The sequence below is a fragment of the Littorina saxatilis genome, linkage group LG13 (genome assembly GCF_037325665.1).
Source record: "Littorina saxatilis isolate snail1 linkage group LG13, US_GU_Lsax_2.0, whole genome shotgun sequence".
NCBI classification, from domain to species: domain Eukaryota; kingdom Metazoa; phylum Mollusca; class Gastropoda; order Littorinimorpha; family Littorinidae; genus Littorina; species Littorina saxatilis.
This window is the reverse complement of record NC_090257.1, coordinates 43,858,760-43,872,701: the sequence shown is the minus strand read 5'-3', so window position 1 is coordinate 43,872,701 and position 13,942 is coordinate 43,858,760. Positions and strand designations below refer to the sequence as shown.

The window sequence follows — 13,942 nt, the reverse complement described above, 5'->3', positions numbered from 1 at the left end:
CGTGTTGACGACAGAGTGCAACGTTTCTAAAATATGATCGGTGCTAACAGAGCAGCAGGAATATACGTGCCCTTGATGACTTGGTCACTTTCGGTTTCACGGTACCAGTAAAGTCGATCGAACCCCCCCCCCCCTCCCCCCCCCCCCCCCCCTTCCTTTTAGGACCTAAACAAATCTGAAAAAATCAGGTCTTGAAAGGAAGAAGTCTTGAGATGAGAGTAAATATAGAGAGGTTGTGGACAGACAAATCTGAGAAAACAGGGTCTTAAAAGGGAGGGAGTCTTTAATCAGGGGATATTAAAAGTGTTGTTCCACTGTACTACCAAAAAGAGGGGATACTGTTTGATGTTACTGTAAAGACTTACAGTAACACTGTTCTCTCCGATTGCCAGTGTTTGTACTTTGAAACAGATTGTATGACCGGCACGGTTGGCCTTGTGGTAAGGCGCCCGCCCCGTGATCGGGAGGTCGTGGGTTCGAACCCCGGCCGGGTCATACCTAAGACTTTAAAATTGGCAATCTAGTGGCTGCTCCGCCTGGCGTCTGGCATTATGGGGTTAGTGCTAGGACTGGTTGGTCCGGTGTCAGAATAATGTGACTGGGTGAGACACGAAGCCTGTGCTGCGACTTCTGTCTTGTGTGTGGCGCACGTTAAATGTCAAAGCAGCACCGCCCTGATTGGCCCTTCGTGGTCGACTGGGCGTTAAGCAAACAAACAAACAGATTGTATCCTGAAATTTAGCACTCCATGTGTTAACATTTCCACTTCCAGGTCTGTAGTGTGCAAACGTGTTGTCACTGTTACAGCTGAAATGAACTAACAAGAATACTAGTCTGATGTACATAAAATATGGGAGAGGTTTGGGGTCGGGGGTGGATGGCAAGCATAACATTGATAAATGACTATAGTTTTGCAGTGGTTTGCTCTCTTGTACTATGAGTGTTAACAGCAATTGTTTATAATTTGTTACTCAACTTACTGTAAGGACTATTACTATTAGCTTTTCTCAGCAACTGCAAACAATTGTGACTTAATTGCAAGAGCGCTTCATTAAACATTGGGACACTTCTTTTGGTTTTTTTAATGGCTATAGTGTAGAAACTAGAAATGCTGAGATACATTAATGTAGTCATGAACAACAGCAACAACAAAAACAAGAACATGTTTTGAATTCTGATAGCTAATGAAACTGACAGCTTGATTAGAATTATGTAGTTTTTGCAATTGCTGACTGAGTTGCATCCTTTGGTTTTACCTTGCATTGATTATCACCTTTGCTGACAATTGACTCATTGAGTGCAGTATTGAGTAACGTATAGTTATTTTATTTCAAGTTAACTTCTGGCTCTGCATGGTGTTAATCCTACTCAAACTTAGTCAAAGTAAGGTATCATTATTTATGAATAATGTGAAGTTGAAGATACAAATTAATGAGAAAGTTTGTGTATTTTTCTGTACACTCTTGCTATTTACTGTTTCAGTGCTGAACCATTTGCTTGAATGCTTGATCAGATGATGACAGAGTGACACCTGGTGGTACCCAATAAAACTGCCTTTGCTGCTATAACTACAAGAAATTTCTACAATTCAGAACAGTAAGTGCATGAGGTTCCATTTTAAGCTGTCAAGAGTAAATCTCAGGAATAGATTAGAAGATTTAGTTATGTCACACATGTCTTGCTTTCTTGACTTTTCTCACACTCTCTTGTCAGACTCAGAGAGTGCATGATTGTACATTTTTTTTACAGTAATTTTTTATGTTCCTAATTGGAAAACAAATGTGTCATAATCTTAGTGTTTAGGATAACTATATGGCAGAGAGAATCATGGAAATGATTGGGCGATGGGGGTGTGTCGCTGATGTGCAAGAGGGTGGGTGGGTGTGGAGAGAGTAGTGATAATAATAATAATAATGCAAACTTTTATAGCGCTATTCTAGAAAAATGTCTACTCTTAGCGCTTTACAATACATACATCGACCAAGCATACTATACACGCACAGGCAAAGAAACGTTGAGTAGGCCCCACCACCTTCTTCCAGCTAATGTTGAAACCCAGTTCCCTCAATAATCTAATTAAAGACAGTAACATGTCATTGCACTCTTGTCTGGTAGCTGCTACCAGAAGAAAATCATCAATATACGCTAACACACCTGGCATGCCTTTCCGTGCCATGCATCTGCGAATAGCTTGCGACAGGCGATGGAAGTGTGATGGCCCTACGTTGCTGCCAAAAGGCAGCCGACTGTCAAAGAGATAAGTAGGTTTCTTTTCACCTGTGAAATGCCATTTCAGCCCAGTCATACAATAATCGTCCGGACTGATGCATACTGACCGATAGGCGGACTGCAAGTCTACTTTTGCACACCAATACCCTGTCTTCGCTAGGGCGCACGCGTCAGATACGGTTTGAAATTTAGCTGACTCAGGTATAGAATAGTCGTTCATTGCCCTACCTGTGGGTTTGCTAGCGTCATGGATCAACCTGATGCTGCCATCATCCTTGGGAATCGCAGCGATAGCGCTTACCACAGTTGGTTTTCTACTAGCTACAATGTAATAACCTTTTTCTATCTGATCTAATAGCTCTTTTTCCACAGCTTTATGGTGTTCGTTCGATGACCTATGGTTTGTTTGCTCTACGTCTAGTACGCCTGCCCTACTCTCTTCTGTTACACGGAAACCGTTTCTTATGCCATCTAATAAAAAGGTTTTGTCGTGATCGCCTTCTAGCACCTCGTGCCACATTTGAGATTTAGCATTAATGGAATCACTATTTCCGAGAAATTCGCACTTATTGGAATCTAGCTGAGGGAACGGGCTGTTGAAGGTGGGGCCTACCGTTTTGTCGGCAATTCGTTGCGCTGTGTCCTAGGCTGGGGAGGTGGTAGCTGTCACTTTGTGGTCCTTGCCGGGGTGGCCCATGCCGCAGGTGTCGCAGACGTGGAGGAATCTGCAGCGGGACCCATAGGGACAGTCGCCTTTGTTGGTATACAATAAGCACACTTCCTTCCCGTTGGGTCCCGCTGGTCGCCGGGAACCGCCGCTGGCCGTCGTAGCCTTGCCGCCCTTGTTGTCTTGGACGCCATGCTGGAGCCGGTCCCGCAGGATCACCGTGGACAGGTGGGGGTTGGGGGTTCCCCACTTGAATCCGCTGGACGACTGGCGCCTTCTGTACTCGTCGTCGTACAGAAGCACCGACTGCCACAAGTATCTGGCCCCCAGCTCGCCTATCATCTCTGTGTACCGGAGGTAGGCGGTCGAGTCAAACCCGGGCTTCTCAGCACTCAACTTCGCCATGATGCGTGCGTTTGCCACAATCCAGTGGCAGGGGGAGACTTTGTCAAGTTTTGGTCTCTGGTTGAGTTTTAGGATGACACCTCCCCCGAGTGTCACCTCTTCCTCGGCCGCCATCGACCCCGGCACAAAATCCAGAATGGAAAGATAGGAGGTCTCACCTGTTGGCTGCAGTGACAAGCCGCCTAACAGTCCCTGGAGTGGTTCCACGCTTTTTTCCTCAGTCACCCGCTGGGATAGTGGCCCTCCCCCGCTTCGCTTTTGCAGGGCCGCCACTGCTACTCTCAGCGCTACGTAGTGGCCACGCTTGAGACCCAGGCCCTCCAAATCCTGGGCAGTCGCATTTCTCAGCACATTGAGGGTGTTCAACTCCTCATCCTGGAGAACTTTAACCACCGTTAAAGGCAGATCTGTTGCCCACGCTCCAAATTCGAAGTCCATATTGCAGTAAGAAATAGTTGGCATATGCCCGCTGCGCCGCGCTGGTAAGGACTGACCACAATGTGTTGCTCTCCCGTTCTTATAGACCCCCGCTGATGCATCACACGTGCAAGCCCCCCGGCAACATGGACATTGCGGCTGGGCTATTCTCCTTGACTTTCACAAGTCCTCTCTCCCCTCTCTTTCTAATTACGGGCCTAAGTGTTGATATCCTGCTTTACTACCCTCTCTTCCCTACCTGCCAACACTGATCCCTTTAGGCCTACCTCAAGTATCTAACATCCTCCTCCTCCACCCGCGGCTAATCTGTCTCGTTTAAATAGAGTTTATCTGACGCTGTCCGCTCTATCTAAACTCACACAATAATAATGCAAACTTTTATAGCGCTATTCTAGAAAAATGTCTACTCTTAGCGCTTTACAATACATACATCGACCAAGCATACTATACACGCACAGGCAAAGAAACCGACCAAACATAACCAACAAACTATACATGCACAGGCAAAGAAAGCGACCAAACATAAAATACACGCACAGGCAAGATAACGACCAAACATAAACAAACATACTATGACCAAACATAACCAACATACTATACGCGCGCAGGCAAAGAGAACAATCAGCACATGTAATAATTACTGACAACTAATAATGCAGGCATACAATGACAGTCCAATACACAGCCTAAGCACAAGAACCACAGTAGGCTTCCATATAAAAACGTGTCAACGGTACTATTTACACACACTCACACAGTGCTGACACAAAGCGCAGAAAATATATATACACGTTATTTTAGGCGCTAGGTAGGGGGTGAGGTGGGGCGGGATGGGGTGGGTGGGGAGATGCTGGGGGGGGAATCACTTGCGCTGAAAGAGGTGTGTTTTGAGATTTGTCTTGAATGTAGTGAGAGAATCTGTGTGTCTGAGAGGCAGTGGTAATCTATTCCAGGTCACAGGGGCTTGATAGGCGAAGGACCTCTCGCCACATGTTTTTGTTTGCACTCATTGAGTGTTTTTGATGTTAGTCAACTACTAACTAAAAGATTACTGATTGCATACATTTAGTGTTTATTGATTTGGAGGGTGGGGGCAAGCAGTATTATTACATGTGTATGGGTATACTAGTTGTGCATGTTCCAAATGGGGGTGGAGGTTGGCATGGCAAGCAATAGCTCAGTCGGTATAGTGGCCTTGAAACCGGTTGTGGGGATTTATTTCTCAGAATTGACGTTGTGCAGACTCTGCTTGGTTTCTGAATAGCTTATTAAGCCTGTGACTGTGTGCATACATAAAGATCTCAAGTTCACAGTTTCAGGGCTTGGAATTAATGGAAACATCAACACACATGTAGGAAAAACTCAAAAAAAGGAGGGGGGGGGGAGTTTGGTCCCACGGTAGTGTTTGAATGAAAGCAATCTTACTTTTTAAGAGGGTAATCTTGCAGGACTATGATTCTTACATTGGTAGTTGACTAGTGTAGTTGTGGTTTTGTACTAGTGAGGAATGTCATCTATGTCATGTGATTTCTTGCTTCTTCTTTTTGTGTGTGCAGCTAAAGATGTTGGACCTTGCCTACAGCCTAGTTTTGCATAGATCTCCAACACCGTGGCTTTACTCTGAGACACCACAGAAAACACAGCCTTTTCTGCTGCTGAAAGGTAAACATTAGGTTAAATTTGTGTTTGTTTTGATTTGTATGTTTTCCTTTTGTAGTCTATGGCAGGAGATTTGTGCAGGTGTACAAATGGTAGAGGTGTCAGAGGAAATGTCCACTTGTTACTTGTCTCTATATCAGTATATATGTATCACAAATACGCATCAAATGTACTGATAGAGACCACATGGACAATTTCAAGCACTTTTCTGCCAGGGGTAGGGTCAGCTATGTAAGAATCATGTCTTACTCTGTTCATGCAAAAATAAGGTTCTGCATTTGAATGAGTTTGAATCAGGCACCTGTGTTTTTGCTCTTGTTTGTGCCCTCTTGTGAACTGTTAACTTATGAACAACCACCCCAGCAAGCAACTCTTTACTGTTCTGAGCACAACAGAAGGGCGCATGGTCTGGGCATATGGATGGTAAACACATCTCATGCACAAGTACAGGCCTGAAAGTGGCAAGTATTTTCAATTACTCGCCATGGCGAGTAAAAATCATGTAAATGGTGAGTAGAAATGTTAATCTACTCGCCACATGCGAGTAAAGTTGATAAAACAAATGGTTGTTTTGACGAGTAAAGTTTCAGTAAATTATGAGAAGTACATGTACTAGCAGTGCTTCATTTTGTGGACTTTCAGTGCTGAAGTATGATTGTGTGGATTGATCATTTTGTATTCTGTTATTCAGATTGCCACTTGCTTTCTTTTACATATATTTACAAGATGGTGGCTGATTTGTGTGTGTTGCAGAACACAGGTCCATGAATAAAAGAACCCAGCTGGTATTCTTCATTCATGGAAAATGAAAGGAAATTTATCAGCCAGGATTCGCCACTCACTCTGCTAAGGGGGAACCCCGGTCAGCCCTACAGTGGATGAACAGCTTGGTCCTTGGAGGGAAAGGTAACTACTGCAGCACTTTAGAAGGGGTCTATGTCGACCAACAGTGGCTGTATTCCCTGTATGTTAATTTCCTGTACATATACAGGGAATATACTTCCGTTAGACGCCATGGAGTTACTTCAAGCTTACGAAAGTGAAAGTGATTCAATGGACGAGAGTACCAGCGAGGAAAACATAATACCAGGCTGTTGGGGGTGGGGGTGCAGATGTTTCTTTAACTAAATCCGTTTTGATAAACGGTCGAAGCATGTTTTGCTTGACTGGATGCCGCACGCGAATTCAGGATTTTAAATAGATTCTCCTATCTAACCGCAGTCACGCGCTTGGCGCAAGATTGTACGATATTATACTTCTTTACAGAAAATCCAACTGTATTCCCGGTACACAAGGAAAACACCTATGGCTATGGGGAATACACCTTCTTTTGGTCGACATAGACCCCTTCAACCTTACAATATGTGAATGTGTAGAATATTATGCTTTTGCTTAAAGCTTGTTACATATGACTAAGACAGAAATGTTAATCATTCCCTTGGTGCAAATCATAAAAAGAACAATAGCGATCTGATGTACTGTGGATCAATCGAGGAAAAGGTGTGTATGACCTAGAAGAAACTGGTTTTGAAAGTGCTGAGGATGGATGGAACATTGATGCAATATCATTTACTACATTGAACCTGGGTTTCAAACTGAAGTGCTTTTTTATGCTTCTTGTTATATATATATGGTCTCGATTGACTCCTGTGTTCAAGAGACTGTAAACAACCATAAACAATCTTGTGTTGTTATGTGGTGGTGGTTTTGCTGTTGTCTAGCATCTACCCGTAATTGGCTTTATCAAATGCACCAGAAACGAGCATGAGTTTGTCGGATTAGTGAACTGTTTGAAAAACTTTAATGTATTTGTGGTTGACAGGTTGTTATTATTTCTATATTGTGTTCTTCTTTTTCTCAGGTGGGCTGTCTTCTGAAACATATGAATCGGGAGCGTCACATCTTTCTTCCTGAGACATCCCCTCTTGAAAATGGTGTGGCGTTTAGCTGAATGGAAACGTGGCAGTGTCCTGTTTTTCATAGCTTCGATGCGCGAAGTTGGGGATTTCAGCAGAGAATTTATTGATTGATTAATTCATTAGTTATTTAAGCTCACCTCACTCCTTAGTGTTATTTAGGGGGATGGGGGGGGGGGGGGGTGGTGTTGGCCTGGATCTTGTTAGTGAACTTTCTTTCTGGCAACTCGCATCAGAAATTCCAGGTTTGCTTTCAAGGCAATAGACGGTTTTTGAAAATAATTCTGTTAGGATTATCAGCAGTCCGGAGGTGTAAAAATCCCTGTACTGCAGTCAGGTTTTTCAAAACATCTCGAGCACGCTCTACGCCTCTGACGGGCTGTATCCCACAATCGGGACAAACGACCAACTTGGATGTGTATGCCATGCGCACAATATGATACCCCTTGCCTTTAAAAATCAGCGGTCACGAGTTCATCAGAGTTCAGAATTTGTTGTGTAAAAGATAGCCGCTGTCAGCTAGCCATTCGTGGCTCAGGTGATTATATTTAATACAAATTTAAAAAAAGGTTTCTTATGTAGCGCACGCCGCACAGCATACACATCACAGTCAGTCGCTTGTCCTGATCGCAGGATAGTGTGAAACATGCTCCGGGAGACTGCCAATAATCCTTACATAGTTATTTTAAAGAAATTGTGTATTGGTACAGCATGTTATGCATGTACTAAGATAGCTATTTGTAAATATTTGGTAGATATTTATGGTGGTGTCCCGAATTGCTCCCTCCCAATTTGCCCCATCCCATATGGTCCCCAATTATTCTTGCATTTTGCTGTGAGTAACATAACGTGTGCAAAGGCATTTGTCTGAAGCGCATTTCCAAAAAGACCCCCCACGGGTTAGGGGGAAGAATTTACCCGATGCTCCCCAGCATGTCGTAAGAGGCGACTAACGGATTCTGTTTCTCCTTTTACCCTTGTTAAGTGTTTCTTATATAGTCAATGTTTGTACAGATTTTAGTCAAGCAGTATGGAAGAAATGTTAAGTCTTTTGTACTGGAAACTTGCATTCTCCCAGTAAGGTAGTATATTGTACTACGTTGCAAGCCCCTGGAGCATTTTTTTTATTAGTGCTTTTGTGAACAAGAAACAATTAACAAGTGGCTCTATCCCATCTCCCCCCCTTTCCCTGTCGCGATATAACCTTCGTTAAACACCAATTAAAGAAAGAATTTCCAAAAAGCATAGTTACCATTTGTTTTTTTAAATCTGAATCCGTGACTGTTGTTCTTGAATACTCTTTCGTTTAGGTTTCCAAAAATGCTGATATAAAGGGGAAGGATAGTTGAAACTGTAACCGTTTACATTTTGCTCCCAGATTTGCAGTTGTTGTTTTTACTAGGAGTTTGGACGGGCTCGGTGTTCTTGTGGATAAGACATCGGCCTCCTATTCAGAAGGTCATGAGTCAAAATCGCGGCCGCCTGGTAGGTTAAAGGTGGAGAATTTTCTGATCTCCAAGGTCATTGCTTATGTGCAGACCTGCTAGTGCCTTATCCTCCTTCGTGTGTACACGCAATCACAAGACCAAGTGCGCACGGAAAAGATCCTGTAACCCATGTCAGAGTTTGGTGGGTTATAGAAACACAAAAATACCCTGCATGCTTCCCCCGAAAGCGGCGTATGGCTGCCTGAATGGTGGGGTAAAAAACGGTCATACACGTAAAAATCCACTCGTGCAAATTTGTGAGTGAACGTGGGAGTTTCAGCCCATGAGCGAAGAAGAAGAAGAACTATGAGTTTTACTCTTTTAAAAAAATTATTTTCAAATTCGAAGATTGCCACAACAGTAGTCTATCTCATCCGACTTGAACCCTTCAGACTCCCTGTACATGTACTTGCAGTTTAAACTCATATTTTGTCTGAGAATAGTTTTCAAATGCAAAGTCCTTCAGAAAAACTGCGAGATAAAAATCTGGAGTGCTAATATCGTGTTGGTGTATCGTGTCAGTGGCCGAGTGGTAACGCACTTGCGCTCGGAAGCGAGAGGTTGCGAGTTCGACCCTGGGTCAGGGCGTTAGCAATTTTCTGCCCCCTTTCCTAACCTAGGTGGTGGGTTCAAGTCTTTCGGATGAGACGAAAAACCGAGGTCCCTTCGTGTACACTACATTGGGGTGTGCACGTTAAAGATCCCACGATTGACAAAAGGGTCTTTCCTGGCAAAATTGTATAGGCATAGATAAATTTTCATAAAAATGTCCACCAAAATACCCGTGTGACTTGGAATAATAGGCCGTGAAAAGCAGGATATGCGCCGAAATGGCTGCGATCTGCTGGCCGATGTGAATGCGTGATGTATTGTGTAAAACAATATTACATCTCACACGGCATAAATAAATCCCTGTGCCTTGAATATGTGCGCGATATAAATTGCATAAAATAAAATTAAAATAAAATCCCCGAGCTTAGAACTGTACCCACAGAATACGCGCAATATAAGCCTCATATTGATTGGTATGTAAGAAATGTTAAAGTCCTTTGTACTGGAAACTTGCATTCTCCCAGTAAGGTAGTATATTGTACTACGTTGCAAGCCCCTGGAGCAATTTTTTGATTAGTGCTTTTGTGAACAAGAAACAATTAACAAGTGGCTCTATCCCATCCCCCATCCCCCCCCCCCCCCCCCCCCCCCCTCTTTCCCCGTCGCGATATAACCTTGAACGGTTGAAAACGACGTTAAACACCAAATATAGAAAGAAAGAATAATCTTTGAACAGCATTTGGTTGGAAAATGAAAGTCTTCACAAAGCTATCTTCTTCTATTTGTGTGGGTTAATAAATAGGATTTAACATAACAATGTGGTACTGGTATGGGTTTTGTAAAGTGATTACTCAACTTCTGTGAATTGTACCTTCGTGGTGATCATGCTACACACTGGGTAATTCAAGCACAGAAAATAATATTTCTTAATAATTTGGCCTTATAAATGTACTTCGTGACTGTATTTGTATATGGTGAAAAGGAGAAGATATAAAATTTGTGAAATAGGACTTCGTATTTGGTTTTGTCATAATGAATTTGTTGTTTCTGTGTGTGTGTGTGTGTGTGTGTGTGTGTGTGTGTGTGTGTGTGTGTGTGTGTGTGTGTGTGTGTGAGCATGCATGCGTGCTTATGTGTGAGTGCACAATTGTGTGTGTGTATTAATCCAGCAGAAACAGCTTCTCTTCCATACATTTGAATCATTTATATTGATACCACATGGAGACTATTCTGAACACACAAGCGTGGTTTTCTCTCTACAGTGCTTTTCCTAAAGTTAAATATTGAATTTTTGAATTTAAAAGTTTTTGGCACACCACTTTAAGATAATGCTCAAGGAAAATAAATAGTCTTCTTTTTTCATTAACGCTTTTTCTCACAGTGATGTGTCAATATCTCAGACGCAAATCCAGAGTCATGCACCGTTTTATGCTTGGGAAGCGCACTATACTCACTTTGGTAACGGTCACTGTTAGAAACATGCATACCAATCAATCAATTAAGCGAAAATGAATGATAAGATTCGATTATGTTCTTCTTTTTGTGCACAGGCGGTTATATACAAACGTGCATAGTGTCAAAAGAAATCACACACACACACACACTGAAAGTATGAAGAAGCCCCTCCAACTTTTGGTTGAGTTTGACTGCATTACCTTGAGGAGACTGACGACACTTCACAATGGAAAAAATAATAACTTTTACATTTCAGTGATTTGTTTTAAGTACAAAAGTACAAGTGAAAGTAGAAATAAATTAATGTGACACTATCCCGTAATCACATATCAGGGTCAACTATAATCAGTCCATTGGTTTACAAAACTTTATTCAATTTGTTATCATGACAGAAACAATGCATTGTTTTTTTAAGATAACTCAAGCATAAATGCTTATTTTAAGTCATCCTGGTATGTACATAACAAAGTTTAGCATGATGGCGGACTAGATACATTTACTCATTTCAGACAACGAAAACAAACAGACAAACCTGATGCGCAAGCAATCAAAAAATGGAGGGGGTGGTAGTACAGAACTTGGTGGGGGTAAAAACAAGAAACAAAAAGTAATGGGGTACGAGAGAACAGAATTCAGCATAAGGGGGAAAAAAAAGGACGACGAAGACTTGGAGCGCCAGAAATGTTGGAAGAGTGGGTCACGTCACAATAATATTAAATGCACAGAAGACACACACGCAAAGTTAATACATTTTGTGATCGGCGAAAATGGCACTAAATTACATAACGATTGGGCCATAATCGATAAGTCGAAACAAGGACACAAAACACGAGAGAAATTACGAAGAACAATTGGTCAGGCAGCATTTGTCTCATGACAGTGTCAAATGAACATTATGAATAAAATGTAGAGGCTCATGTACGGAACATGCCTGGTTGTCTTAATAAATTCTTGTACAGTTATGAATATGGTCTGATTGACATTCCGGGAATATTGCGGGATGCCTTTCAATAATATTTCAATAAACTTATAATCAGTTATCAATTGACAATAATCGTACATCTCTACACAAGGGTCAATGCAACAAATAGTGCTCAGCAGTCTCCCTTGGGTAACCGCACTCACATTTGGGGCATTCCTTGAGGTGCCGCTGACATAAATCAAAATTCAAATCACTCATACCAATACGCAGTCTGCAATTATGGACTTTTTCAAATCTATCTCCAAAATAATAATGACATGGTACTTTAAAATCAACGTTGATTGCAGTAAAGTAATTGACTGACAATTAGGGTTGTATGTGGGGTGCCTAAAATTTGAACTTTTCTTATTCCCGAATATTTTTTGTGGGCGCAGAAGCACGGGGCAAATGGTATTGTTTTTTTCTGGAGGGGGATCAGACAATATAAAACCAATTAGAGGCCGAGTTGCCTGACAGAAAGGCCAATTCTAGCCCCAGTCCATGCCGGTTACATGTAATTAGCTATGCACACATTTGAGATCGATACCCAACCTTACTGAGCATCAGTTCTTTGCGTTATTTTAATTTTCTTGTTTTTCTTTAAAATAAAAAAGGGAATGGTTTTATTGATGTCATTTTATTATGTCATTATCTAGTCAGCATAAATGACTTTTGTGGATACAGGAGAAAGTGTTAACGATGTGAAGATTTCAAGTGTGGTTTGTGGTCATCTGCTCAGTTGACCACTTAAAATGTTGTTTCATTTGATGATACGTTTTGTTTGGTGTTCCCGCTTGAATGTGACAGTAAGTTGTACAATGTTACTCTGTGTGTGTGTGTGTGTGTGTGTGTGTGTGTGTGTGTGTGTGTCATGTGTGTGTGTGTGTGTGTGTGTGTGTGTGCGTGCGTGAGTGTGTTTGTGTGTGTTGGTGTGTGTGTGTGTTTGGTAACCGGCTTTGTACAGCGGGACCACCTTATTTTGTCATGTATTTTTATTCATTCTGGAGCTTTATTAAATAAACTGCCCATTTCAATCACAACTCTGGCCCGTCTGGTCTTATTGTCAGTGTTGCATAAATGATTGTATGTGAGCTTGTGAACATACAAAGAAAAAAGAAAGAAACATTCTGTGTCGAAATATCTTGACTAAAAATCAGGCGGAAGACTACACCTGTTGCATTTCCTATTATGCTCAGGCAATTATAACTGAGGGCGGAAGCGACAATGATTCGTTTTCCCCCCAGATAACATTAATTTGTAGAGACGGAAAAGGAACACGCACATTCTGGAACTGATTTGTGTAAATAACTGAGAGGGTGTTTTGTCTGTTTTGTGAAACGGTCCTCACACACTGATTTGCAAAGTTCCACAGTTAGGCAGCTGAATTAAAGCATTACATAATGCATAGTGTAAACTCTAGGCCTACTTCAAGGTCTTATTACTTCAAGATGCATACACGTGCTGTTGTATCTGTTAGTGCTTGCCGGACACCAGTGCTGATTAAAATGGCTTAGATTGTTACTAATTTGAAACTACAGTATGTCCTTTTACGCGTTGTGGCAACTGAATTTTGTTGGTACCGATGATTTATACAAAGACTTTTATCACAGGTTTCTTCCATATCAAACATTTATACTTACCTTCAAGTTCGAGTTTACCTTTACTTTCACGAGGAGAGTCTGTGTGTGTGTGTGTGTGTGTGTGTGTGTGTGTGTGTGTGCGTGCGTGTGTGCACGCTTAAATATTCTTGATTTTTGAACATAAGCAGTTTATCTGTCATGGAGTTGTGTGTGTTTTCATGTCTGCGTGTTCTTTTCCCCCTCCTTCCTCCTCTCGGCAGTCCGGCTTCAGTCATTTTATTCCTCCCCTCAAAGCAGACAGCAGCATTGTGTTAATGTTCAGAACTTTGCCAGGTTTTTTGTTTGTTTGTTGTGCTTCTTTAATTTAGGTTTGTTGTTTGTTTAAAACACTCAAACATACGCACACATCCACACGCACACTTTTACTTTTTAAGTTATAATAAGTATTGCATTCAGCCACGGTTTTTTTTCTCAGTTGATATTCTGATTTTTGCCATTTTTTTGTGTAATTTGTTTTTGTTGTGCTTGTTTGATGTAGGTTTGGTGTTGTTTGTCGTTGTTTGTTTAACACACACTCAAACACACACTAACCA

The 13,942-nt window shown here is 41.9% G+C and overlaps 1 long non-coding RNA gene across 1 annotated transcript in view; it reads left to right on the top strand.

Annotated features, from left to right (window-relative positions):
* Positions 1 to 10,363, top strand: part of LOC138945814 (uncharacterized) — an 11,354-nt gene extending 991 nt beyond the window's left edge. The window contains exons 2-5 of the long non-coding RNA XR_011449127.1: positions 1,483 to 1,596; positions 5,296 to 5,401; positions 6,152 to 6,304; positions 7,260 to 10,363. This is a non-coding gene — a long non-coding RNA (uncharacterized lncRNA). The remainder of the gene's footprint in view (positions 1 to 1,482; positions 1,597 to 5,295; positions 5,402 to 6,151; positions 6,305 to 7,259) is intronic.
* Positions 10,364 to 13,942: the final 3,579 nt, after the last annotated feature.